General features: G+C 35.8%; 1 pseudogene; it reads left to right on the top strand.

Annotated features, from left to right (window-relative positions):
• The window catches only part of LOC141489410 (interferon gamma receptor 1-like), a 28,724-nt pseudogene extending 22,074 nt beyond the window's left edge, over nt 1-6,650 (top strand).
• Nucleotides 6,651-26,175: the final 19,525 nt, after the last annotated feature.

The following is a 26,175-nucleotide window of genomic DNA, read 5'->3' as shown; positions in this document are numbered from 1 at the left end:
TTCATCATCAGTGGAAAAAGAATCATTCTTGATGGACTTGCTCATTCCATCAGTGCAACAATCAGGAACAATTTTGGGGTATCTGCGATGGGAATGCCATCTGTATTCAGAGAAAGACTTGTGAAGTTTTAAAAAAAAGACCAAAGACTATTACCTTTAATTTAAAAAAAAAACCCTTTATCTTACTATGTAATTTTGCTATCTCTTATACTTTGTTTCTTCCTTAAGGATATGATTTCTCTCTCATCACATTCAACTTAGATCAATGCATACCATGGAAACAATGTAAAGACTAACAGACTGCCTTCTATGGAGGAGGCAGGGGAAGGGAAGCAAGATTAGGGGAAAAATTGTAAAATTCAAAATATATAAAATCTTTCTTTAAAAGGGGGGGGAAGGGCAGCTAGGTGGCACAGTGGATAGAGCACCAGCCCTGGAGTCAGGAGTACCTGAGTTCAAATCTGACCTCAGACACTTAATAATTACCTACTGTGTGGCCTTGGGCAAGCCACTTAACCCCATTGCCTTGCACAAACTAAAAAAAAAAAGGGGGAGAGGGAAAGAAAAAGGAATCATTCCATTTGAGCTACATGAGATGGACTGACCCTAGAAAGAAGTCAGAAATGCTCAATTCTGTTTCACTACAATCACTGAAAACAATGGTTGACAGGGAGTCGAAACCTAAAATAGTAGGAGAGCACATTGTTGCCCTTTGACAAACCTAAGAAACTTGGTTCAGAGTAATTATATCTTCAGTTATTAAAAGAACTGGCAGATGAGATTGTTGTGATACTGTTAGCAGTGACTGAAAGATCATGGAAATAGAATGGTGCTCCAAGATTAAAAAAAGATAAACATCCTTTTTTTAATTTAAAGTAAGCTTGACCTCAATTCCTGGGAAAATTATAGAATTGGTCATTAAATAAATGGTTATCCAGAAAAGGAAGTAATGATTACAATGAACTAGTGAAGTTTCATCAAGAAGCTTCTCGTGCTTCCCTTGTTTCCCCTCTCTCAACTAAGGAAGGACCTTGCTCTTTATTCAGTGAGGAATTGAAGTCATTTGTATTGGGGTCTTCCCATTCTCATTTCAAAATCACCTTGTGTCACCCACTCCTCCTCTCAGTCTTTTGCACCACTCGACATGTGCATATGATACTAAGTGAAAGCAAAAAGACAAAAAAAAAAAACCCTATGTTAACCTGACTGGACAGGACAATGCTCTCACTCTCTCTCTCTCTCTCTGTTTTCCCCTTTGTAACCTCCCACCCTCCAACTCCCAGCCCTAAAAAATCCTCTGAGAGAAAGAAGAACAACAGGTGTGCATACTGGGGACTTGGTTTGAAACCTCTGGTACTGAAAGAGTAGACCTTTGTTCAACTCCATCTCTCCACCCTTGTGTCCGGCCTCTGCATGTCTATCTGAAGTTTATCTCTGCTTGGATATTGCAGGTCTATCTCTAGCCCCACATGTCACCTGTCCTCTCCTATCTATATCTGACCCCTCTGTGTCTGCTCCCACATGTTCTTCCTCTTGGTTCCTCTTGGTCCCCACATGATTGACCCCAGCCCCTGTGTGTTCCTTCTCCTGCTGGTCTCACTTCTCTCCTCAGACATGAGACCTCATCCCTGTTTCTCTCCCTCCCCCACATCCATAGGCAAATTCACATTACATAAAAATATCTCTCCATTGAGGGCTTCAGGACTGTACCCTTGAGAGCCCCTCTGTATTTTTTTTCTACCATTAGAATGTAAATTCCCATGTTTCATTCTTTGTATTTATATCCCCTTTACCTGACCATTAGGTGTTTATTGATTAATTGATGTCAAATTCACTTTACTTTTTTTTTTGAGGTTATCCAACCAGTAAGTGAAAAGGATTCTGTAGATAGAGTATACAAAGATTTAGTTAACATTTGATAATGTAACTTTCTATATCAAGTTACTGACTAAATAAAACAATTGAATAGATTTAGGACTGATTGAATGATTAGACTCATGATAGTTGTTAATGAGTCAGTGTTATCCTGGCTAGATGTTGCCTTAGAGTCTAAAGTTTTATTGTATTGAAAATTGTAAATATTAGTCTTAGCCCAAGGGGTCATAAAAATCAGTCTTGGTCTTTTACTGAGCACTCAGTAGGGCATCATTCCCACCTTTCTATACTGCATCATGATTCTACAATTAGTTGTCAGACCCCTTCCACTTAGTCATTGACAAACTGAATTATTTAAAGGATTCAGATTTAGCAAATACTTAACATTATCAGTTCTAGACTGATTGAATTGATGATTTAAAAAATTTTAATATTTTGCTTATTTTCATACAAATCATTAAGGAAAAGGGTGCTTATTACTGCAATGAAATTCTGTGCCAATTAGTTAAACCCAGCAATTTCTTTAAATTCTGAACACTGAGAGTTGGGTGATTACATATGGGAAATCAGAAGAATACTGTATTACAACTTAACCTAGTAGAGAAGAAGAAGGTAGTGTTTCATTACTCTTCTATAATCTTACCAGTAATCCTAAATTTATATAGATGGGTTTAGAATATGTGATATAATTTGATATAATTTTGAGATGCTTAAAATTAAAATTAAATTTTAAAATTTAAAAAATTTAAATTAAAAGTTTTTCTCATGGCAGAATTCAGAAAATAAAAAATAATGTCCTTTAGACCATAAAATATAGTAAAACCTGGTTTAACTGAACTAGTAAAGAAAGAAGAGCTATTTATTCAGGCCAAAGGGCCTTTAAACTGAAGGCTCAAAGTTCTCTACTAATAAAACTTTTTTGTTCTTCCTGAAAGTTTCATAAGATAATCTTTTAGTCACTTAGACTTTAAGTTCAAGACAAATCTAATAGAGATTTTTTCATCACTTTAATTAGTAATGGGATATCTCTTTTTAAAATTTCCATAAAATATAGAACTTTTGACCTCATTTTAAAACACACATACATGTAACTATAATACACAGTGATTTAAATAACAAAATAATTTAATATATAACATCTGAAGTTTATTCCACTTCTTAAATGAGAAAATAATATATAAACACTGCTATAACTTCATATATTATGTCAATAAATGTTCATTGAATGATTTTTAAATGATCTTTAATTTTATTGGAATTGAAACTTTTCCCCTAATGTAGATTACATCCATTCTACCTTTTGATTCTGTGCAATTCTTTTCTGTGTCCTTCCATAAATCCTCCATTAGAACAAAATTCTGTCCTAGAATTGTAACCCTAAGCATTTAAAATCTTTTTCTTTAGGGCATGGTGGATAGAGCACCATCCTTAATTAGGAGTACCTGAGTTCAAATCTGACCTCATATACTTGATACTTTCTAATTCTGTGACCTTGGGGAAGTCATTTAACCTATTGCTTCACAAAAATAAATTCTTTCTTTACAGTATGGCAGGAAGTAGATATGGATAAAGTCCAAGAAATCATTTGATCTGGTGTTGCCACAGCAACCTCAGGTGAGACTTGAAATTCAATAAATCTAGGAGTTTTTTAAGGGGTTAATTGATTAAATGTTTGACCAAATATAACAATGCTAATTTTTAAGTTGATAATTTTGTATGGTTGGCAAATGACATTACAAATATTCAAATGACCCTTGGCAGATAAAACTTTCCCCACCCTTTGTATAGATCAATAGCTTATGCCATATACCAAGAGAAAATCAAAATGAGCACATTATTTAAGAAAAAAAGGTGATACCATAAGTAGATTAGAAGAGTAGGGATTAGTTTATGTAACAGATCTATGGCAAAGCAAAGAATTTATGGTCATATAAGAAGAGATAGAGAAAAATACTAGATGTAAAAGTGATAATTTTGCTTAAATTAAATTAAAAATTATTTTCAAAACAAAACCAATGCAACCAGATTGAGAAGGAAAGAAGAAATGGGGGGGGGGGGGGGACTTTTTATAGCTAGTGTCTCTGTACATGTTTCTCAAATATATAGGGAATTAAGTCAGATTTATAAGAGTACAAGTCATTCCCATTTTATAAAGAGTCATAGGATATGAACAGGAAGTTTTTAGATGAAGAAATGAAAGCTATATAAAATCAGATGAAAAAATATTCTAAAGCAGTAATTATTAGAGAAATTCAAATTAAAACAACTCTGAGGTGCCATCTAACACCTAAAAGACACTAAAATGAGAGAAGGAAAATGATAAATATTGGAGGGGATGTGGGAAAATTGGGACTGGAGTTGTGAACTGATCCAACCATTCTGAAGAGCTAGTTGGAACTATTCCCAAAAGGTTATACATACCAAACTGTGCACACACCCTTTGATCCAGCACTAAGTCTATATCTCAAAGCAAATTTTTTTAAAGGACCCATCTCTACAAAAATTTTAATAGCAGTTCCATTTGTATTGGCAAAGAATTGGAAATCAAAGGAATGCCAACCAATTGGGGAATGATTTAATAAGTTGTGGTATATGATTGTAATGGGTAAGAGAAATGACAAACAGACTGATTTTGGTAAAACTTAGATGCAAATTGTTGCAAAGGGAAGTGAGCAGAACCAGGACAAGACTGTAAATAGTATCAGCAATATTATACCATGAGTAACTGAGAATGTCTTGGCTATTCTCAGAAATTCAGTGATTTGGGGGTAGCTAGATGGCACAGTGGATAGAGCACTGACTCTGGAGTCAGGAGGACCAAATTCAGCCTCAGACACTTAATAATTACTTGACTGTGTGACCTTGGGCAAGTCACTTAACTTCTTTATCTTGTAAAAATCCACCCCCCCCCCAAAAAAAGAGAAATTTAGTGATTCAAGACAATTTTAGAAGGTCTTATGATGAAAGTGGCTATCCATATCTGAGCAAGAACTGATGGAATCTGAATGCAAATTTAAGTATATAATTTTTCACATTTTTTTTCCCCTTTGGATCTGTGTCTTCTTTTACAACCTGACTAATATGGAAGTATGCTTTGCATGATTGCACATGCATAACTTATAGCAGATTGCTTTCTTCCTCAGGGAGGAGAGTGTTGAGGGAGGGACAAAGAAAATTTGAAACTCAAAATTTTTATAAAAATGAATGCTAAAAATTGTCTTTACCTGTAATTGGAGGGGGAACAAATTTTGTTAATCCTTTCCTTGACCCCAAATAAGGTCAAGAGTCAGGAAGTAATTTGCCCAAGGTAAGACTGTTAGTGACAAAAACTAGAACCCAGGACTCTTAAATTCCCATCTTTGCATTTTTCTTCATTATTCCAAGGTAGCTTTACCTAACTGTTCCACCATGGTCTGAATGTTACTGTTTTAAGAAATAATTTGAAACTACTCCTGTAAATTATTCAAATGGTTATTCCTGTGTGTCATCTTCATGCTAATCTTGATTCTTTCCTATCTTTTAAATTCTTATCCCAATTATTTTTGTATGCTTTGCCCTTGCTATATGTGTAATACTACTCATGACTTACCTTAGAAGAGAAAGGTGTTTCAGAGAAATGTCAGATTGCCCAAGTCATTGGTAACTCATTTAAAATATTTTTCCATTAACTACAATGTTGTTAAACTTGAAGTTTATGATAATTTTATTCATCATTTTTACTCTTATGTTTGATAGGATGAGATACAGTGATTTTGGTAGACAAATAGTTTTAAGCTATGTGCATCATCATAGTATAAGCCCAGTGAATAGTGATATGAAGCTATTTGATTAACACCATTTTATGAGTAGGTTATTGATAAAGCAAGGACTGAGCCAGGGCAAAAGACTAAGCCTGATGCTAGATCATCTAGATGATAAGGTTCTCTTCCAGATCTTTGCTCTATGAAGCAGCATGAAGTAAGAATATGACTGCATTATAAGAACAGTATAATTTCCAGTAGGGAATTTTTATAATGGTTTGAGTATTTGATGGAGGGGAATATGATTCTAACATAAGTAAATTGTTCACCCTTATATCACTCTTAATTCATCTTAAAGTAACAAATTGGAATTTTAGTTGATTTTAGATCACTCTGCTTAATTTGTGAACAGGAGACCTGAATTTGTTTTCATCTAACATATTCATTTTTTTCCCCTTTAGGTCTCTGTACCAAAAACTTTTGGTTCACACAACATTTTAGAGATGAATTATGAACCAAAATATATTTCTGTTGTTGAAACATCATCATACTTGGCAGTCCCAGAAGGTGAGGGCAAAAAACCATTGACTCTTTGATCTCAGTGAGTAGCAGTAATTCTAAAGATAATAGAGAAAAATGAGAGGACTTTCAAGAAATATCAAGCATGACAAAAGAAATAACTGCTGAAGAAAATATGACTGAAATGACTTCTGATAGTCATCAGAGCACAATGAAGAAAGAAAATTATTTTCATTCTCACAGTAATCAAACTGAATCTGGCAATCTCGTTTCAAACTCTTAACTTCTTAGAGATGATTCTGAGAATAGGCCTGTGGAATTATGCAGCTTCATAGATAACCCAGAGCCTCCCCAAAGTGACCCTGAAACAAAGACAGACATTCAAGTCATAATCACTCTAAGGAAGGTTAATGCATCTTTTGGCTATAATAAACCTCTTGTTCTAGTAGATACGCCAATGATAAAGAATCTTTGATTAATTATTGACCTTCAGAAACATTCATGGAAATTTTATAGCACTGAGCTAAAACAAAGTAAATTTGACATTTTTATTTCCTGAAAGTTGACTTTTCAGGTTTTGCTTAAAGGAAGAAGCATGTTCAAGATGAGTAATGCAGTGTCTGGACTTTGACTTGGATCCCCTGGTTTCAAATCCCCATTTGGTGTGATATTGAATAAATTACTTCATATATCTCTCTGGTCCTCCATTTCCTCCTCTGCAAAATAGATTTGGACTTAATTTCTAAAGCATCTTTGTACAGTAATTTAAATCTGTAATCCTAAATACAGAAATCATGTTAAATGAAGATAGAAGAGATAGCTATAATATTTATAATTCACACAGTTTATGTGAATTTAATTATTTAGCACCTTGAATGTGGAACTCAGTTCATGAATGAATGTATACTGTTTTATCTGTGCATGGATGTAGTTAACTACTGCTGGAACTCTAATCTTTAAGTTACTATAATACAATACCAGGGTTATCTATTACTAAAAATATTAAGTGGATAATCATTAAAGCAAATAAGTCAATTATTTTATTTTAAATGAAAAAAATAACTCATTTAACTAACTCAATTCTTTTACTTTTTAATCTCTACCATATACTCCTCACATAAAGTATTTAGATCAATTATCAAGGCTAAGTGAGACTAAGGAAAATCAGAAGTATCCAAGATAGTACAAGTCTAGCCTGAACATTTCAAATACTATTGGAAAAAAATAGCATCTAATTATGTGAGTAATCAATTATACCTCATTAATAAAAATATTGTTTAGATCAGTGTAATATTTGTAAATTATAGTGTATGCAAGGAAACCAAAATTTCAACCACAGTTCATAATTTTAATTTTAGGGAATCGGGGAAGACTATGTCTCCCATCTCATAAAGTGTTCTCTCAACAAAATTATGCACATGGGAGACAACATAAGATAATTGATGACACAGCTTCCACTTTATGAGCCATTGCCACAGAGTTGTCTAATAAACACTCCTTCTGCAAGTCAAAGGTCAGGCCCCAGGGCTATCCTATCAAGTTGCTTTTGACAACTTGACAACAGATTAAGTCTGTTATCAACTCTTCCAGGATTAACACAGCTCATTGAGGCACCCACATCAGAGCACTTGTTCCATTTCTTCCTTTGACTGTATTTCACTCACTGATTGTCATTTTGTCTATTTTTTTTCTTTTACTTACTGTGTCATTTAGTGTATCAGGATTCTGTTACATAAAATGAGTAAAAAGCATAAAACGACTAAAAACTCAGAAGCTCTCTGGTCTTTTCGGTTTTTAGAAACTTCAGAAATAAAACGAAACCATAAGAATTATTAGTCCTAAACCCTTGAAGTTTTGGGTAAGAAAACTGAGGTCCTGTAAGTCAAATGACATGTTTGAACATTTTTGTAACAGAGCCAGAATCAGTATTTGAGTCTCCTGCTTTTTTTTACCATATGGCCTCACTACAACTTCCTTTGAATTGAAGATGTCACAGGAAAGTATTTCTTTTTTTAGGTTTTTGCAAGGCAAATGGGGTTAAGTGGCTTGCCCAAGGCCCACCTAGGTAATTATTAAGTGTCTGAGGTTGGATTTGAACCCAGGTACTCCTGACTCCAAGGCTGGTGCTTTATCCACTATGCCACCTAGCTGCCCACACGAAAGTATTTTTAAAGATTGATATTATCAGTACAATTAAAAACCCTTATTTGTTATCTTCCCCTTTTAGACTGTGAGCTTCTTGAGAACAGGGACTGCTTTTGGTCTCTTTTTTTGTATCCCCTGCATTTAAAACAACCCTGATAAATATTAGGTGCTTAAACAATGTTTATTGATTAGTTGATTACTCTCCTCAGGAAGGTAAAGTCATGAACTTTAAAATCTTCTATTTAAAGGAGCTCATTTCACACATCTCATTTCTTGCACTCAGAAATTTGTGTCTTCTTTACTATGTCTCTGAGGAGAGTGCCCTTCTCTTCCTTTCCCCCCCTTCCAATCATTTAAGGGTTATCTTCTCCCATTAGATTATAAGGTTGTTTGCCACTTGCTATTTAGGATATAAGGTTGTTTGCCACTTGCTATTTAGGATTTCATCTTCCATTTATGACTGTATCTATTATTTGTGATCCCTGAACCAATTGGTATTTTTATTTCATTTTTGAATGTTTTATGGCATATTTTTGTTGTCTGTAAAGAATGTATTAATGTATTTCTGCTTTTTTATACTTGTTTACTGTATCTCTCCTCTAGTGCATACCTATTTTTATAAAAATTCCATATTATGTTGAAAATATATATGTACTTTTGCTGCCCCATTTAGAAGATGCCATAAGCCTTTCAACTTCACTAATTTGTTCAGCTTCATATTCTCTTTTTTGTAGATCTTTTTATTATATTTACCCAAACCAGAGAGGCATATTGAAGTGTCCTATAGCTATTGTGTTACTCTCTATGTCTTCTTGAAGTTCAGATAATGTTGCTTGTATAAATTTAGTGTATATGCATTTGGAATATATGTGTATTACTGGTATTAGTTTTGAGAGAACTAAGGGGATTAGGATAGCAAGTGTTTAATTAGAAGAATTGAGTGAACCACAATTTCTCCATCTTGTGACTCAATTCTGGAGCTAGCTCATTTCCCTTTCCATTCATTTATGAGTCTAATCCAACTTCTCCCTTGTGAGAAAACTTTATTCAGTTGCGAGAATTGGAGGAAAATCTTGTCTTATTTGAACCTAGCCCTGAATGACTGGGAAACTGGACCACATCTCTCTACTGCTTAGAGAACAGAAACCTAGTGAAATCCAAAAACAGATGCAGATTTACAACTGCATCTCAATTATACATCTTGAGCAAACCCAAATGTTTTATCTGAAAACTGACCCCCATATTGATCAATATTCATTTGATTGTTCATAGACTTTTTTTTTAGGTTTTTGCAAGACGAACAGGGTTAAGTGGAATGCCCAAGCCCACACAGCTAGGTAATTATTAAGTGTCTGAGACCCAATTTGAACCCAGGTGCTTTATCCACTATGCCAGTTCATAGACTCTTGAAGTGGGAAGTGAGACACTTCTTTTTTGGATTTCAAATTACTGCATCCATTCACTCTCCCCTCTGGACTTGGAAAATCCCTAATCTTTCCTCAAATTAGAAATAAGATTAAGGTATGCTGGTTAATTGTTTCCTTTTAATTAATTGGTCTTGATTGTTTTTAATGTATAAAAATCTGTCTCCCCCTATATTATGCATTCAGTGTCAAAGATGAGGAAGGTGACTGGTCCCTAAGCATTGAGCAATTGTCAAGCATGGCTTTATAAATGGATATACACTTAGAAGCTTGAACCTTTGTTTCATCTTTCACCCACCCACCAGTTTGTTGTCTGATTCCTTAAAGCATAATTTAATCTCCCTATTTATTTGTTTTATATGTTTTTGAATGGTTCTTTTTGCTTAAATAGTATGATTGCAACTCCTGCTTTTTTTGCTTCATTTGATGCACAGTAAACTTTTTTCTATTTTTCTCAATTTTATTTTGTACATGTTTTTATTTTCTATTTTCCTAAGCAATAGATCATATGGTTTTGTTTTCTTATCCAGTCTGTCACTTTTTTTAATTTAATTAGATTATTTAATTAATTCAATATAAACTAAAGAACATTAGGTTTATAATTTCTTCCATTTGTCTCTAATTTTGGGATTGTTTTTAGGTTGTAATGTTTTCTCTCTTCTGCTATAAACCCAGTATTTTTTAATTACTTTACCTTACACTTCTTTAAGATAGCCGTGTTTCCACTCTCTTCCCTGCATCTTGGATCTTCTCTCCTTTGTTATTTGGGGGGGGAGGTGCTTATTTGTTCCTTTTTCTCTCCTTATTTTATCTAGCTATATATGTTTTCCCCCTTTTTTCTCATAGTCAAGTAGATTCTGCCTTCCTCTCTCTCCTTCCCATCAACTTGTCCTGTTCACTAGGATTTTTTTTTCTCTTTTGCATCATTTTCCAAAAGGGATTTCTCACTCTTCATTGTTGATCCTATCTTTCTGTCTATGCTAGATCCTCATTCTTAGATTCATGTCCCTTGTAATTGTCTCTTTTCTCTTCATTTCTCATGCTATTAAAGCTTTCAAGGTATCCATTCTAAGGCATCCCCTTGAGGCCATTTCTGCCACTGCCTTGTAGAGCTTGTCCTGAAGATAGTGTACCTCACTCCAAAAACAATGGTTTTCAATGCATTTGCCAAAGAAGACACTGCATTGATCTCTTGGCTCCCTTTATTTTCTCCTTTTGTCAACAAATCTCCAGAGTTTCATGCTCTCCCCTTCTTGTGCTTTCTCATTCACTCCCCCAGGTGTAAATTGTCCCCAAGAGTTTCAGTTCTCCCACTATCAAGATAGAATGAAAAGACTTCAAACACCAAATTCCCCTAACCACACTCAGAACAATGTCCCCATCCCCCTTCACAAGACACCTCTTTTCACCTATAGGAGCATTCATTAGAGACGCACCACCACCACTACCACCAGAGCAAGACCTCCTTTCTTCTACCTCTCCATTCAATCTTTTACTACATTCTTATCCACTCCTCTGTAGGCTCTTTTCTTGCAGAGACTGGAGAGGTCACTTTTCTATCATTGCTAGCCCTTGATTTGACCCCATTATATCATACCTTCTTCCCTATTATCCTGCTCTCCCCTCCATTTCATCTTTCATCTTGTAGCCCCATTTAAAAGCATTGATTCATTCACCTGTAGGCAGAGTATCAACCACTTATCCATAATGGCCCATGCTAACTTCTTCACTGTTACTTTTTTGAAGACTTTTGCCTTCACCTCTGTCTCCTTGTGTACATTTAGAAATAATTGTCCTGCCGGCCTCTGTTATCTATTATAGCTATCCTTGATGCAGCATTTATTTACTCCTACATTTTTGTTGTTTGAGAGTTAAGCAAATAATCTCTTCAGTTCTGATTTTCTTTCTAAAAATTCACTTCTACATTATTGAATGTCTATCCTTTTTTCATATAAGATTAAGCTCAGATTTTCAAGATAAGCCATCCTGGACTGTATCCTGAGCTCCACTGCTTTTTGGAACACCTTCCATTGCTTCCTTTGCTTTTGGGTGAATGGAGAATAGTCTTGTATTATTTAAATTCCCTTTTCTTAGTATTTGAAAATGTATTTCCTGGTATCTTGCAAAAATTATTGCTCGTAAATTGAATTGTTAAATTTAACCAAGACATTTGGAATTTGAAGTCTTGGATTTTTTTTTCTGAGGGTGAATCTGTGAATTCTTTCATTTGTTACTTCATCTTCTATGTTCAGAAATTTTAGGCTACTCTCTTCTATTATTTCCTTCATTATGGTATTAAGTATTTTTGTCCTGTCATATTTTTCCTATGAGATCTATCATCTCTGCTCATTCTTTCTTTGAATTCAGTATGTTTTGATTGCATAATTCTTTTTTTGTTGTTGTTTTTGCAAGGCAATGGGGTTACAATGGATAATATGATCCCTCCCTCCTCACTCCTGGGTTGTCTCTTGAGCACTTAATAGAAGGATTTTTATTTTGATTAAAAAGGAAAGGATTATGGTGTTAAATTGACTGAGGCCAAACTCCTCATCCTATTATTCTGCCATTATGAGAAGGGCCCCCCTTTCCCTGTTTATGTTTCCTTCTCTTCCCAGTTCTCTAAGATTCTGTGGTGCTAGAGTATTTTCCCCCACTCTCTTTTAGAAAAAGGACTAACAAAGAGAGAGAGAGTTATTTCAGGAAGAATTAGTAAAATAAATGTTAAAAGGGACCTTATTTTGAAGTTAAAGAAACTGGAAAGATACAGTGAATGTTATCATAGAAAGAAGTGATATTTTAATTTAAAAAAAAGAGATTGTTAGAAAATAAATTTCAGAAAGACTAGAGAGTCAGGTTAATCCTAAAGTATATAATGTGGTTACCAAGATATGCCAGTATAGGGGGCGGCTAGGTGGCGTAGTGGATAAAGCACCAGCCTAAAAGTGGAATCATATCTGTGGTTTATATAGCTGTATAAGCTATGTGACTCTAGTTCAGAATAGTATGAATTAAAGTCAAGAAGAGCTAATGAAAAGGAATGGTGGAACAGTATATTAAGCTGTATAGTCTGGGTTAGAGGCTCTGAAAGTACTAGGATGAAAATCTAGACATAGAGACAATTGGGTTTTTTGAACCATTTGTTAAGTATGGAAACTGGTTGAAGCATGTAGACAGAAGATTTGAGCAGGTTTGACTTTGTATACCAAAGATGGATTTTGGGAACTTTGTAAAGTGGTTTACAAATCATTCTAAGAGGAGAAGGAAGTGGTTGTGCAGTGGCCACCATTTGGAAATCAGTCGCTCCCTCACTGAGCGGGTGGTAGCTGTGCAGAGTTAAAGAAAAGGGAGGGGGGGATTCTTAAAGAAAAAAAAATTGTGCTTTGGGGAGAGTTTACAAGAAGTTCAAGAGAAGAAAGAACGTTTAAAGGAAAGAGTGAGAAGTTAGAGGAGGGCAGATTTCCTATCCTTATGCTTTCTCCCTGGGTTGGGGGAAGGGTTGGTGGGTTGGACACGTGGTGGTCTCAATCCTATCCACCATCTTCTTAAGAGTTGAACCCTAGACCAAGTCCACCTGAGAGTCCCACCGGCCAGTGAAGGGAGAGGGGGAGAGAGGAGACCTCAAATACTTAAGCCTTAAAGGGAAAGAGACCCCATCACAAGCGGGATATGTGATAGTATAGGAAATATATATATAAATATATATATATAATATATAATATATAATAAATATATTATATATTATATATATATATAATCCATGGGTTAGGAGACACATTTATTGAAAGGAAATCATGTTTAAGGAATATCTGCCCTGGCAACGTGACCTTAAAGTAATTACTCTCACTGTTTTAAGTTTTCTGAACTAGAGTTTTGGGAAGCACACTGAGGGTTTTAAAAGAGGGATATTCATGTTGTAACATTCTGACAAAATTTGTATAGAATGGGAGGAATTAAATAACCTAGACTGTTAAATTAGTTTAGAATTGTAAACTATTTTAACACTATGTAGCTTTTGCAAGGAGTTAAGTGGTTTGGGATTTTAAACTTTATTGTAACATCTTTAGGTTAAAGAAAAGTGGTATTGGCTTAACTAAGAAGAGAAATACCTATGTTACTAGGGATGTTTACTGATTTCTTTTGAGAAAAAGCTCTAATTCATTTTAATGTTAAGCCTAATAATGCTAACAATTGTATTTATTTTGGATAGAACTTTAGGAATGTGAGTGCTGTTTTCTCTGTATAAGGTACTCTAAAGTTTCATCACACTAAACTGTTGGGAAATTTAGTTGTTATTAATTAGGGATTTCAAATGTATCATGTATGAAATTGGATTCTGAGAATTTGGGTAAAGAGACAAAAGTATAAAGATCATGGGATATTCATTTTGCTCTTGTTCCAAGGGGAATGAGATGCTTAAATAAGAATCTTATGATTAATATATATTAACAAAGTATGTTTAATTCTAAAGAAGTCAAGAACGTGGGCTTCTCTCTTGGTGACTGTGGACAGCTGATGGGGGGGGGGGCTCTGAATAAATGGCAATTGTGTGGGTCCCATTGTAATGTAACTTATTGATGAATAAGATGTTTTTATCAGGTATGTGATATTCTTTTGTATCTGCAAAGAGATCATATTTGCAATATCTAGTTATCTCTTGTGAATGTCATTTAAATACTGTATTGTTAAAGCCTAGGATTAATGTGTGATTGCTTTGAAGGGCAATAAGGAAAATATAAAAAGAATGCCCCTTTCTGGGATAGATCTGTGAGTTCATGAATAATGTATTAATGGAAGGATTGCTTTGTTCAGTCTAGTAATCTGTGTGTTACTCTGTTACTCTTATTGCTGTTCTGCTGCATTGAAATTAATAATGCATGTTGGAAATTTAAAGCTACCTAAGGTGTTCTAATGGTTTAAAAGAATTCTGAAAAGTAATTCATATGCTAGGGGGCAGCTAGGTGGTACAGTGGATAGAGCACCAGCCCTGGAGTCCAGAAACTTGAGTTCAAATCAGCCCTCACTCAATGATTGTCTAGCTGTGTTATCTTGGGCAAGTCACTTAACCCCAATTGTCTTGCCAAAACAAAAATAACCATTTGTATGTTGAGGATGTCTAGTAGGTAAACAAGTTTATGTATAGAAGTTTCTAACTATATATATCTATGTGAATTGGGAATATTTTAGATCTATTGTATATTCCAAATGTATATTCCAAAGCAGTGACTGTTTGTTTTGAAGCAAAAGCATGTAATATGAGAAAGATAAACACAAGATAATTTGAGATTTTTCTATGCAATCTCCTGGACAAAGGAAGCATTTGTTGTAAGATATAACAGGCTAGAAGGAGGTTTCTCTAGCCAAGGGGGAATCTGATATACTATCTTTATACAGAGATAGAGTAGATATGATTTCAGACAAAGGGATGTCTCTAGTAAGAGGTAGGAGATAGGCCTGTAGGGCCAGTCATAGTTAGAATAGCTGGTTTTAGGCAAAGACCAAGGAAGGATACTCAGAGCTTTAAGTAGGGGTTTCATTAATTGGGACTCCATTAAGATTATAATTGGAATTTAGTGAATTGTATTCACTGGAAGTTCTAACTAGGTAAAATAACTATTTTAGATCATGGGACTTTTAATCAATTTTCTCTTATATCAGATACCAGGATGGTCAACAAAAGGAAATATTACTGGGTAAATGTCATGTTCTTGGAGCCAAGGAAGCCAGTGGGCTAAAGGTGTCAGGAGACAGGTATGGGCAGCCGAAAGGGCCGCTTCTCAGTATGACTGCGGTTGGACCCCTTTGACTTGAGTTCCCCAAAATGATATTTGGATAAAGTCTCACCTGGAAGAATAAATCTGGCCTAAGACACTTAATTTACCCACATGACCTCTGCCTGAACACTGACATTCAATACTTATATCTGTAAAGGAATTTTTCTTTAATGTCCTGGATCTTTATAGTTAGTTACTAAGCAAACTAGAAAAAGAAGTATTAGGTGAATTGGATCTAATAGCCAGAGAAAGGTTAGGTGTCTGGCTCTGACACCTGCTATCAGCTATATGCTAAGATATGAATTAAATTTCCTTAGTTTTTGTGTTAGAAGGGATATTCAGGTAAGAAGAAGAATGAAAATTCTTAGGATAATTGCAGTTTCAAGGTCTAGTTTAAGGAAAGGAATGTGAGTTAGATAAGTACACCAGGAAAAGGAAAATATGGGAATATTTGGAAAAAAATTCATTTTGGTTAAGGATGTTTGAGTCATTATTGTAATGAGAGCAAGGGTTAAAAATGTTTTATTTTAAACCAGATGCTGGGTACTCTTAGAACAAAGATGACTGTTGAATGTATATGTTACAAGCTTGAGTCAAAGTGATCATTCTCATTGGGAGTTTGCTCATGTAGTAAAATACTAATGGAAATTTATTGTGTTTAAAGTGAAGCATGTGTGTCAATATGGCAATAAGGCAAAATGTAAATAGTAATAAGTTCCAGAATCTCATTGTTTTGTGACAGCAACATGTGTTTTGATCTGAGTAGATGTTAAGCAGTTTCTTTACCAGAAGACAACTGGTCACCAGAGTTGGAGAGGACTTTTTGGAACAGACTCAGATGATACAGAAGGACATTGGATGCCTCTAACGGAGAGAAGAGAGGAGAGACACTGGACCAGTTTATCTCCACCATCTCTCTCTCACCTATATGTGCATTGTTTATCTGTAACTTTCCCTGGGACTCTGTAAATGTGACACCCCTACTTATGCCCTTCTCCTTATGGAAAAGAGGAGGGTAGGCAGGGTAAAAATGTTCTCCATTGAGAAAGGGAGATTATTGGGTGGCATGATTATATCTACATGAGTCTGTATATCCTATCTATGGAGAGTCCTATCTCTGATTTAGACAATGGGGTATTAGTAAAGTGGGAGGAGAGTCTAGCTGACAGAAGTCAATGCCCAGTCTTATGGTGTGGCTAACTGTTAAACTTGAGGTAATTCACAGCAGTTTGAGAATTGGCCTTGGATGGCAGTACCCTTGAGTCTGACCTAGATTTTCAGTTCCTGATCAGAGGTGTAGTGTGGCACAGAATTCTGATCCAGAGGAGAGAAACACCAGTGGCATATGACTGAGTTAGTTCAGGGTGACTACTGTTTATAACTGACTGGCCATGATATTTGCCTAGGTAGTAGCAAATGTCTGGACATATCCAGAAGCAGAGTAAATATATTCTGGACTGTGCAACTTAGAGATAGGTGACCTCAGATTCATGTGAGATTAATGATGGCACCTGGAGAAATTGTTAAGGGAAACTCTGATTATGAGTTAATATGGACCTGCAAGGAAAGTGCAGAAATGGCCATTTGCAAGAAAAATAATTTAAGGAGCATCACTAGATATATTAGCTATTCTTGGGGTTGGTCCAATAATACAAAATCAGGAATTTATTTTCATCAGTTTTGGAGCCAGGAAGACATTTCTTTTTTTGTTGTTGTTTTATTTTATTTTATTTTTTTTAATTCTCATTTTGTACAAATTTTTTTTTACATTAATAAAATATTCTTGTTTAAGAGTAAACAAAATACCCCTCTCCCCCATGAATATAGACTTGTGGCTCCACCTGCTTCTGTTTCCAGCTCTGGGCTGCCAAAAGACCAAAGTACTTGCTGTGTGCCCTGAGGGTGGGGCTCCATGTGCTCCCTCTGGCAGAGGTACCCCGCTGTTCCCCCACTTTGTGCCCAGTGCTCCCCGGGGTGCAGCTCAGGAGACACCCCCGCTGCTGTGAGCCGTGGCTCCCAGCACCCTGGGGCTGCCTCTGGGAGGCTGAAGTTCTTTCGCTTTGGCAGCCGCCCCTCTGGCGGGGCGCCCCTCCGACCCCAGGGAGCAGAGCCTTTCTGCTCTTTTCCAGGTTACCTTGAGTGGGAGAACTGCCTCAATGGGGCCCTTTGTGGGTTCTGTCTCTCAAAAGTTTAGTTAGAGTCCTTAGTTTCAAGTTTTATCACAGAGCACCTAAGACTGGATCACTTCTTGTCACCATCTTGGCTCTGCCTCCCAGGAAGTCCTTTCTAAAGACATTGGTATTAAAAAAAAAACCTTGCCAGTAGAAGGAGGTACAACATATTTGGAAATGTACCTATTATCTTGGTGATTATACGGCTTATCTAAAAGGGTCCCTTGGAAGTGAGGAGGTGATCAGGAAATTGTTATTTAGACTTAAGGGCCTACTTAGAAATTTGAAGCAATCTCGTCATAAGTAAAAGAGGAGGGATTGAGTGGGATAAAGTCTAAGATTTCTTCAGTAGAATATTATAGATTGGAGAACAGTTAACTATGTTCCCCTCCTCCCTTGACAAAGCAACTTCTGGGATATTGGTGAAGAGTCAACTGATCCCATCTTATCTGTTGAAGTCTGGATGTCCATTCAATTCCTGGGGCTGAAGAGATAATCTGGTTTCAGTTTGAATTATATGCTATTTTCCTTATATTAATTTACCATCTAGATTGTGAAGACCACATTCCTCATTAACAAGGGTGGGTCAGTGGAGAGGGGGGAGGGATCAAGTTAGGATAAATGTGATTCTTGGGTCTTTTGCTTTTACCTCAATCTCTGTAATTGATTGTGGCCCATTCCTCGAGAAATGAATTAAGCTTTCTCTTCATACCTTGAGAGATCCCCTAAATTTATTTAAGTGGCATTTGTCCCACACAGTTACATTCACGTTTCATTTTTTTTCTCTTTGTGGTTTTTTTTTTTTGTTGTAGTTATTGTCTTGTAGTGTAGTATATACCACTTATTTATTTTTTTTAGGTTTTTATTTGCAAGGCAATGTGGTTAAGTGGCTTGCCCAAGGCCACACAGCTAGGTAATTATTGAGTGTCTGAGGTCGGATTTGAACTCAGGTACTACTTACTCCAAGGCCAGTGCTCTATCCACTGAGCAACCTAGCTGCCCCCCCCATACCATTTTTTATCTTTACTGACTTCACTGCTTCAGTTCATGTAGATCTTTCCATGATTCTCTGTACTTTTTACATTCATAATTCTTACAGCATAGTAATATTCCAATGCATTCCTGTATCATAATTTATTTAGTCAATTGATGGGCATCCACTTTGCTTTTCAATTCTTAGCTATCACAAAAAAGTGCTGCTAAAAATATTAGGAATATAAGGACTTTCTTAGTGATTTTGGGGGGAAATAATGTTATGATCCTTCATATGTTAAAAGAAGCTAATTTAAATAGAAACATTTAGTAACCAAGTTTTTTTGGTTTGAATTGATGTTTAATATAATTTCTAATAAATCATTTAACTAAAACTTATTGGTGAAGAAAAAAGCAACAGAGATCTGAATCAAGACTAGAATCTACAATATGAGGATGGGAAAGATATCTATGACACTGAAGAATTAATTGAGCTTTGATGAAAGCCACAAATAATGGGTTGCTTTGCATGCAGTTTGAAAAAAACTTGTGGTGAGACTAGTAATTACAGTAATTATTTGTGTCTAGATTTGAAAGAAGTTCCTTTTTCTCCAACTCAGGCCCATAAACACTTTTGAAATGGTTACCAATTATTTACAAAAAGAGGAACTGCTTAAAGGTCATCATTCTTCCCAGAGTTGTCCAAAGTCAAAGATAAACAAAAAAGAATCTTGTGTATATATTCCTTGTGATCCTCAAAACATCCTCAGAACTTTTTCAAAGTTCTAGCTATTGCATGTGAGAAAAATTTGGAGAAAAAAATTTATATCAGCGAATTATACATATATCATGAAAAGACTGATCCACTTTCTTAAGTCAGATAATACAGGGGCAATTTAAGACATTTATACTTGGAAATTCAAATAATTTTTTTAAAAATTTATTTACATTGCTTTCACTTTTCATATAAATCCAGTATAACCTTCCTTGATAGCAAAGTATACCTATGCAAAATGAACCAACTTGACCATGTCTGACCATTTTATAGCTATAGTGTATTAGAGAGGTATGTTTTATCATTGATCATTCATAATTAAGATGGACAAGACTTAAAATGTTTTATTATTTTTATTGATGCCTTTTGCTTTGACATTAAATTCACTTCAAATTTATCCTCTGCTCACATCCCTTTCATCCAGTGAGCAATGTCTTGTAACAGCTCTTGTTACAAAGATTAAAAAAAGAAAGAGGGGGAAAAAAAGCTTTCCCACCAAACTAAAACAACACATTAACCATATGAGCAATATTCCATATCCATAGTGACACACTTCTTAATACAGGGGAGAGAAGTACATTTTCTTATGCTGACCCTCTACTTTCTGGCTAAGAAACCCTGAACAAATCAGCCCATCTCTAAGAGCCTTGGTATTTGTTCTACCTACCTCACAGGGTAAGATGAAGAGAGGTATTGTCTATGAAGTGCTTTGCAACTAAAAACTTCCATATTGATGTAAGCAATTGTTATTATCTTTTTATCATCATCATCATCCCCAGTGAAATAGGACACTTAGTAAGCATTTACTCAAAGTTCGGTTACAAAAACAAAACAAAACAAGAGACCTCTACCCTCAGGGAGCTTACAATTTAATGGGGGAAGAAAATATATAAAGCAAAGGTGAAAATAAGGGTGGTACAGCAACGTGTGGAGATATCTGGAAAGTCATCCGAAGGTTTGGATCCACGCTCAGTAAGATGAGGCAAAAGTTCACCTATCAGGGGACTCAGGTGCCAGAGTCCAAGGTTATAGATGGGAGGAGGCTATTTAGAGAAAGGCTGGAATAGCAATGGCCAGAAAGAGCAATGGAACCCTTGGTCCTGGCAACAAAGTCCCAGAAAGATTAATAAGCTTACTTATGGTTATACAGCCTGGAAAAGCCAGGGCACAAGCACAAACACACAAATACACACACACACACACACACACACAAACAGGACTTTGAACCATTGCAAAACTCTAGATTGCATCCTTATTTTTTAAACCACAGCATTCATTATGATTTATAGCTTCACTAAAGTCTTTGTCTCTGAGCTGAAAAGTATTATTAATAAGTAAGTCATGGTAATCCCTCCTAGGTACAGTTTCAATCAGCTTCACTTAAAGGTGCAGACTTTTCCCTCTTTAGAGATAGGAAAACTGAGGTTCTGAGGGTCAGCATCTAAAAAATCAGGATCAGAAACAACAGAGGTTTTCCACTCTGAAAAAGTGTTGAGAAACTGGACCTCTTTCCTTTCTTTGGAGGACTATGGGTGTAGAATTTTGCATCTTTTATCAAAATCAGCATTTGATTGATCTGGAGAGTGACTGCAGAGCAGGTAAAGAACTAGTCCTGAGAGAAAACTTATAAAAAATAGGAGGAGACCTGAGGAAGAAGGAAATGAAAGATAAGACATTTGCATGTTGCTTACTGAAATTGTGAGAGTCTGTGGTCAGTAAAACCCCCTGAGGAGCAGGGAGAAAGGTTAAGTGCTGGAATTGGACTGGTGGAATCTCTAGAGATTGGCAGTAACATAAGTTAGTCATAAGTGCTATTCAGAGCTATTCATTTAATTTGCTGAGTACTTCCTATGGGATAATCAAGTCAATAAAGATTTATCAAGCACTCTTCAGGGTAAGACACTAAGTTAGAATTGACTTTATAAAAACAAAAATAAAACAGCTCCCAGCTCTCGAGTAGTTTACAATGAAAGGATGCAATCAAGGGATTGTGGAGAATATAAGGAAAATGTAGAGTTTTAAAAGTTGTTATATACATTATTATTATTATTATTATTACAACACAAAATGAATCATATTATCATTTATGGTACATGATAAAGTATGCCAATTACTTTGCAGACCTTCAAGTACCATAGAAAGGTGAACTATTTTATTATTAATTTTAAAAAAGTGTATAAGACAAAAATCCCTGCTATAAACATAGACTTGAACCTTAAAAACCTTTATAACTGAAAGGGAATTTTTAATCTTATTAAGTTTAGCATCTTTGATTTCTCTGATGATTTCTGGTCTCAACAAGGAGATGAAACTTCACTGAGAGAACAAAGCAGGTAGGGCTCAGTGAAAATTAAACAGAAAGGAGTCAAAGTGCTCTTTGACAAAATGGACCCAACTTCTGTCTGCCTCTGTAAACCCTATCTCCCTTCAAGTGCTCCCTTTTTTTTCAAAGGGTATTTCCTGATTCTCCCACTTGTTAATACCAACTCTACTTATTATGTGTGTATGAGTATATAAATAATATATATGTGTGTGTGTGTGTGTGTGTGTGTGTTTGTGTGTATGTATATTTGTGTACATGCACACAATACCTGTGTAAGTGTTGAATGTATATTAACCCATAGAGAAGTCAGAAAAATGAAAACAGAGCCATTAATTCTGTAGGCTTAAATGTTTCTGGGGACCATAAAAAGCACAATTTCAGTAGTTATAGGGTTTAATATGTTGTTTTTTTAAAGAAGATATCTAGAGAAGCAATACCTCAACCCAAAGGAATAAAACTCTGATATCAAAACAGCCACTGCTGTTTATTTTTAAGAAAGACCCTAGTCATGGAGCACAAGTTAGCCTTTTAAGGTTAAAACAGAGCTTCCCCCAAACTGCACTAAATTAATTTATTAAATATACTGAGGGTATTTAGTGATAATACTCACTATCCAAGCTGTTCACTTAGGAACAGGTGATAAGAATAAACTCAACTTTTGAGAGGAAGGATGGTTTATTAAAAAGAGAAATGGACTTAGAGTGAGGGGATCAGTGTTATTATCTTGTCTTTGTCATTCCCTACTTGTGTGACCCTGGCCTGAGCCTCTGATGGCTCATCTGAAAATTGTAAAATAAAAGGTGGGACCAGATATCACATTTCCTCATTCTATGAGGAACTTAGAAGCCACTTAGAAGGCACTATTGGAAATTAAAATGGGCTGGGAAGTTTGGAAAGTTAGAAGAGTCAGTGGATGAGAGTATGAGGAGGAACCTCTACCAAAAAAAGAATGTGAATCTTTGGGGATTGGGTTCAGTGAAAAGAAAGAGGTCTTATACCACTTTTTGCAGTTATACACCATACATAGAAAGACCCTGAAGCTCCATTAGATTGTATTTAAGCAGCACCTAAATTTCTTTGATGTTCAGCTAATTACTTTTATTAGGAAGTTGTGCTTATTCAATACAATCAATTCTATAAGAATTCAGTATTAAAATCTCAATCAACTTCATTGTCTACCTTTTGTTAGGGATCAAATATAAACTCTTAGGTTTTGCTTTTAAAACCTTTCAAAGGGGCAGCTAGGTGGCGCAGTGGATAGAACACTGGCCTTGGAATCAGGAGTACCTGGGTTCAAATCCGGTCTCAGACACTTAATAGTTACCTAGCTGTGTGGCCTTGGGCAAGTCACTTAACCCCATTTGCCTTGCAAAAAAAAAAAAAACTAAAACCTTTCAAAATCAAACTTTCTAATTTTGTGAAGCATTCCTAAAATGCAGCCTTTCTAAAGTCAAGCACACTGGCCTTCTTACTACTTCTACTCCACATCCCTCCATGTCTCATGTATGTTTTTGCATTGACTCACCCCATGATTCCCTCTTTACCTCCATCTCTTAGAATTCTTTGTTTCATTCAAAACTCAGCTCAGGTGCCACCTTCTACTTGAAAACCTTCCTGTTTCTCTCAGTTGCTAGTATTCTCCCTCTTCAAATTACTCTGTCTTCATTTGGCACATGTAAAATTTTCATTTCAGATTTTTTATTTATTTATTTTTTGCAAGTCAGATGGGGTTAAGTGGCTTGCCCAAGGCCACACAGCGACATCATTATTAAATGTCTGAGGCCGGATTTGAACTCAGGTACTCCAGTGCAGGTACTCTATCCACTGTGCCACCTAGCCACCCATTTCAGATATTTATTGATGTATGAATCATCTAAATCCCTGATCTTGTGATCAGGGAGTGGGGGATGGGGAGAGATTGATAGATATGATCTGAGTTCTATATTGTCCCTAAAGAGAGAAGTCAGAAAAATGGTTGGGAAGAAGTTGGTAGCCCACCAAACTGGGCTCTCTTCCCTCAATTTTCCAAGTCAGTACTAGATTAGAATTACGCCTATTTGTCTCCCAACTTCCCAGTATGGATGATGTTATTGTACACAGAGTAAAAAAAAAAGTTATAAACTGGAAGATATTCCTAAAAGGGAAAGAATGCCTCAAGTCTAAAGTCATTGGTTTGGTCCTTTCCCACCAAAAGACCTTACCAAATAATGAATGGTAAGTAAATCCATTTATCCAAGTTATCCAGATTAGAATATACCGCATAGAGAAAATGAGCTCTTTAGATTAAAGCAAGATGGGATCTCAGATCAACCTAGAGAGAAGCCCTTATCTTATCCAATAGAAAATTCCTTAAAGTCCCTAGGAAGACAAATGAGAAATCAGGGACATGTTGAGGATCTGGCTTCTCTTAAACATTCTCAGATTCCAAACTCTGTCTTTCTTTCCACATATCTGGAGTTGATTTTCTAAAAGAGTTTGGCACAGTGCATGTCCTCTCTCAAAAAAGAAATGGCTCTCCTCTCCAAAGTTCTCACACCAACTCCATCCCATAGATAGAAATACAGCATTCATAATTCTCTCTTTCAGTTAGAAGTTTCCATCTATAGATATGCAGTGTCATGCAAAATAGTTCAGGATTAGTTGGAAATTTGAATTACATAGCTATTTCATATATTTTTATGCATATGAATGTTGGCTAATCCCATCCCAAAATAAATATCCTCTTAAAATCAAGTATTTTAATTTATTAATTATTCTCAAGTAATTTTTGTGTTCCTTGTCTTTAAGCCTGAGAAGGAACATGGAATAGTGGAGAGAGAGTCCTCCTTACTTGCTTTCAAGTTCTGTATCTGCTACACATAGATCTTCTGAGCCCCTAAGCAATTCTCTAAGACTATAAATCAAAGATGCAGATCTTCATTGACAGAGGGAGTTGCCTTACCAGAAGTTCTCTTCAATGAAATCACAAGTCTAAACAAACAAACAAAAAAAAACCCCAACAAATCTTTAAGCTTACTTATACCTTCCTATAGTTCTTCCTTCATAATGTCTTATTTATCTAGTTGCCTAGAGTTTGATTCATCCTTAACATAACAACAAAATTTACTGTCCTGAAACATACCTCAGCTGTCCTTTTGCTATAGGGGCCAAATGGGTAGATCTTTGGGACTAATATTTGCCTGGTACTTAAGGTAGTGGGGGAGGGAGTATCTAGGTAGATGTATGGGATAGCTAGGTGGTACAGTGAATAAAGTGCCAGTCTTGAAGTCAGGAAGACTTCCTGAATTCAAATGACTTCAGTTACTTGCTAGTTATGTGACCCTGTTTACCTCAGTTTCTCATCTGTAAAATGAACTGGAGAAGGAAATGTCAAATCATTCCAGTACCTTTGCCAAGAATATTACAAATGGGGTCATGAAGAGTCAGACACAACTAAACACACACATACACACACACACACACACACACACACACACACACATAGATGGTTATGGTGAGGATGAGTGGGAGTTTGTTTACTAGTGAATATAGAGTCTTTGACCAAAACCACCAGAGATCAGTAAGTGAACAAAACAGTCACGTCTATTTAACTGAAATTCATTAGTAAAATAGCAACTGCTTTCCAGAAATGTTTGGTTTAAATTGGTTTAGGTGTAGGTCTAAGTGGATAGTCTCAAGTCATCAAGAAGGTTAAATTTTCAGGGTTTTTTTAATTAATAGTTTATTTATTTTTTCTACTACATTCTTTTTTTTTCTTTTTGCTAGGCAATGGGGTTAAGTTACTTGCCCAAGGCCACACAGCCAGGTAATTAGTTAAGTGTCTGAGTCTGGATTTGAACTCAGGACCTCCTGACTCCAAGGCCAGTGCTCTATCCACTGCACCACCTAGCTGCCCCCTACTACATTCAATGGTAATTTTCAACAATCATTTATTGCAAGGTTTTGAGTTTTACATTTTTCTCCCTCCCTCTCTTCCTTCCCTCCCTCCTCACCCTAAAAGAAAGTTATCTAATATAGGTGCTACAAGTATAATCATGTTGTGAAAGAAGAGTCAAATCCAAATGGAACAAAAAAATTTAGAAAGAAAAAGTTGGCATAATATATAAGACAACTTTGAAAAACTGAAGATAGTAAACTTTTTTTTAGGTTTTTGCAAGGCAAACAGGGTTAAGTGGCTTGCCTAAGGCCACACAGCTAGGTAATTATTAAGTGTCTGAGACAGGATTTGAACCCAGGTACTCCTGACTCCAGGGCCAGTGCTTTATCCACTATGCCACCTAGCCGCCCCAATAGTAAACTTTGATCTGCATTTAAACTCCACAGTTACCTCTTAAAATTGTCTTTGATTATTGTAAGGCTGAGATGAACAAGTTGTTTATCACAGTCAATCATCACGCAGTGTTGCTATTAGTGTGTATAATGTTCTTCTGATTCTGCTCATGTCACTCATCATCAGCCCA

The sequence above is a fragment of the Macrotis lagotis genome, chromosome 5, assembly GCF_037893015.1.
Source record: "Macrotis lagotis isolate mMagLag1 chromosome 5, bilby.v1.9.chrom.fasta, whole genome shotgun sequence".
Classification (NCBI taxonomy): Eukaryota; Metazoa; Chordata; class Mammalia; order Peramelemorphia; family Peramelidae; genus Macrotis; species Macrotis lagotis.
This window is presented reverse-complemented; position numbering and strand designations above follow the sequence as displayed.